The sequence below is a fragment of the Salmo salar genome, chromosome ssa06 (assembly GCF_905237065.1).
Source record: "Salmo salar chromosome ssa06, Ssal_v3.1, whole genome shotgun sequence".
Lineage (NCBI taxonomy): Eukaryota > Metazoa > Chordata > Actinopteri > Salmoniformes > Salmonidae > Salmo > Salmo salar.
Window position 1 is genome coordinate 88,580,092 of NC_059447.1, and position 3,221 is coordinate 88,583,312.

A 3,221-nucleotide genomic window follows, 5' to 3' on the forward strand; every position below is an offset into this window, starting at 1 on the left:
AGGAAGCCGATTGTAGATTTAATTTTGGATTGGAGATGCTTAATGTGAGTCTGGAAGGAGAGTTTACAGTCTAACCAGACACCTAGGTAATTGTAGTTGTCCACATATTCTAAGTCAGATCCGTCCAGAGTAGTGATGCTGGACGGGCGGGCAGGTGCAAGCAGCGATCGGTTGAAGAGCATGCATTTAGTTTTACTTGCATTTCAGAGCAGTTGGAGAGTTGTATGGCATTGAAGCTCGTCTGGAGGTCAGTTAAAACTTCTCTAGGGTATGTGGAACGGTAGCGTCCCAACTCGCCAACAGCCAGTGAAATAGCAGAGTGCCAAATTCAAAACAACAAAACTCTCATAATTCAAATTTCTCACACATACAAGTATTATACACCATTTGAAATAATAGTTTTTCAACTTTTAAGCTGAACATTCTGATATGTTCCATCAGCCTTATGAACTGATACAGCATATACCACCACTTTACTACTTTGATACATATCAGTTGGGATTAAGAATTGAGTACACGAAATGTCCACTGAAAACAAAGTGGTATACTTTAGTATAGCCTCCATTACACCACTGACTGTACGATTTGAGAAGGGCGCTCCTCCCTCACTTCTTTTGTCATTTCACATCACCTTCCGAATGACTGGTGCACCGCCGCTCAGGTTAATTGAACTCCCTCATAGGCTGCATTTACAAAATATTATTTTTTTCACTAATTCGTCTTTTGACCCATCAGCTCTAAAAAGATCTGTTGTGAAAAGATCTGATGCGATTGGTCAAAAGGCCAATACGTGGAAAAAAGATTAGAATTGGACGGCCTGTGTAACACAGCCATAGGCAACATTCTGCAGCAAAGGTGAGGCGACGCAACAACCAATGGATGCGTGCCACATCATCAACTGTGTCATCCACTGACATGTGATGTGGTTAGCTGATACTTAAAAGACCTATCAAGGTGATGTAGATCTGTCAGACGTCAGCAACTTCTAAGCTTTGGAAAGCGGCCGAAGTCTGTCTGGCCTCAACCACAAACTCCCTCATAGTCTGTTTGGTCCCAGCCACACAGGCTGTGTTTAAACATGCAGCCCATTTCTGACCTTCTGCCCCGCATTACTGGCATAACAGCTGATCTGATTGGTGAAAAGACAAATTACTGGGGAATAAATAAGTATTGGGCTGCAACAGATGCTCGAACATGTATGAAATTGAATATGCATTCATCAATTGTCTGTTTTCAATTAAAATGTTGAACTGAATTTGGTGTGTTTTTTTGTAGTACAATCATCTCTGTTGTTCACCATATGTCAACGGATGGCTTCTGTTGAAAAACAATTGGCTCAATCCGGAATGGGTGGGAATGGGTGAGGTCACTCTTTAAAACCATTGGATTGGTCCATGATGTGCAAACTCCACCCTCCAGCACACCAGCTGAATGAAATCAAGAGCACCTAATCGCAATTGGGAAATTTAACCAATTGCAATGAAGTTCATTGGCTGACAGCTGTACAGCTGGTTAGAAGGGTCTGGGATTCCTTTATAAGGATCAACCAAAAACAGCTGTAAGATATAGTAACAGGGATACTGTGGTAGGGTGTCTGTCTTCTATTAATTCTGCATATTGTTGTGGTTTTGATCACTGAAATGGCTGTGACTTTTGGACTCTCTTTGAGGTTAGTGTTTCATTATATTCATCTGATTGGTTTACCTTGTCTTAAAGTTTTCACTGGTTATTTGTGTTTAACTGTCTGAATGTTTTGTAGTGTTTCTTGGATTTGTTGCCTGCTAATTGGAGGGATAATGTGTTTTACCCTTCAAGGTGCGTTTGGTTTCCACTAATTCAGCTCAAATCAGTCTAGTTCCAATAGTGTAAGGCTAGCCTTTTACATAATGTTGTTCTTTGTTTCCTAGATAATGCTTATGGGCATCCTGCCTACACTGAACCAGAATCAACTGGATCCCAAGCAAGTGTGGTGTCTGGTCCAAATGCTAAAGCTAATGGCCGCAATACCCCAGCTAGTGTGACGTTGTGTCGAAATGCCTCAGCAGAAGCGGCCGGCCCCGCGCCTCAGCAGAAGCTACTGGCAAAAATACCCCAGCAAGTGTGACGTTGTGTCGCAATGCCTCAGCAGAAGCGACCGGCCCCCGCGCCTCAGCAGAAGCGACCGGCCCCCGCGCCTCAGCAAAAGCGACCGGCCCCCGCGCCTCAGCAAAAGCGACCGGCCCCCGCGCCTCAGCAGAAGCGACCGGCCCCCGCGCCTCAGCAGAAGCGACCGGCCCCCGCGCCTCAGCAGAAGCGACCGGCCCCCGCGCCTCAGCAGAAGCGACCGGCCCCCGCGCCTCAGCAGAAGCGACCGGCCCCCGCGCCTCAGCAGAAGCGACCGGCCCCGCGCCTCAGCAGAAGCGACAAGCCTTGAACAGACGGCCCGACCCCTCAACAAGCTAGATAGGGAGATCATAATTTGGTTTGCCCAACTCCTTAATCGTCTTTCCCCTGTTACTGTGCCTCCATTTGAAGAAAAGGGCAAAGGTAACTGAGGTGAGGAAATGTGCAACCTAATGCACTTTGAAATGAGGATCTTGCGCATCATCATGCAAAAATGTTTACAGGGGTGGATGCTACATTGGTATAAGTTTTTATAACCATACAACTAAAATTGACATCTGATTTGGTGACATTGCTGACACTTTGGTTCTACGGTCATGCTTTTGATTTGGCCTTGTGTTCCTGCTACTCTTGCATGGTTTGATCAATAAACAATTTGATTCTCAAAATGCCTTGTCTTTAAAATGGAGGGGTCTCTTCTGCCCACCATGTGCTTGCTGATCGGGGACAGACTTGGTCTGGAGTAAAAGGGAATGTGGTTCACAACACTTGTGTAAACAGATTTGTTTACCTTTTCTGGTAGTTCAAATGCTAAAGTTCTGTAAATTGTCAAAGCTCCCTCATGTTAATTCCTAACGGTATTTGTGTAGGGTGTTCCACTTACATTAATCTGCCCGTTACATTGGTTACCATACTAGGAGTCCCGTTAGCGTGACACCTGTCGACAACATCCGGTGACAGGCGGGTGTGCAAATCTAATATTGAACATTATATTTTAAAGCTTTAATTTTTGTTAATCTAACTGCTTTACAGCGACAGCATATCATGCTATTGTTTGAGAATGGCGGTCTACATGTTGCTACAACAAGCATGGTTGTTTTAAGTCTTGTTGGTGCCAT

At 44.9% G+C, this 3,221-nt stretch overlaps 1 long non-coding RNA gene across 1 annotated transcript; it reads left to right on the forward strand.

Moving 5' to 3' along the window:
* The first annotated feature begins 1,592 nt into the window (after window positions 1-1,592).
* Window positions 1,593-2,076, forward strand: LOC123743507 (uncharacterized). Its single transcript, XR_006770352.1, has 3 exons — window positions 1,593-1,669; window positions 1,760-1,815; window positions 1,908-2,076. It is a non-coding gene; the product is annotated as an uncharacterized lncRNA (long non-coding RNA).
* The last annotated feature ends 1,145 nt before the right edge of the window (window positions 2,077-3,221 follow it).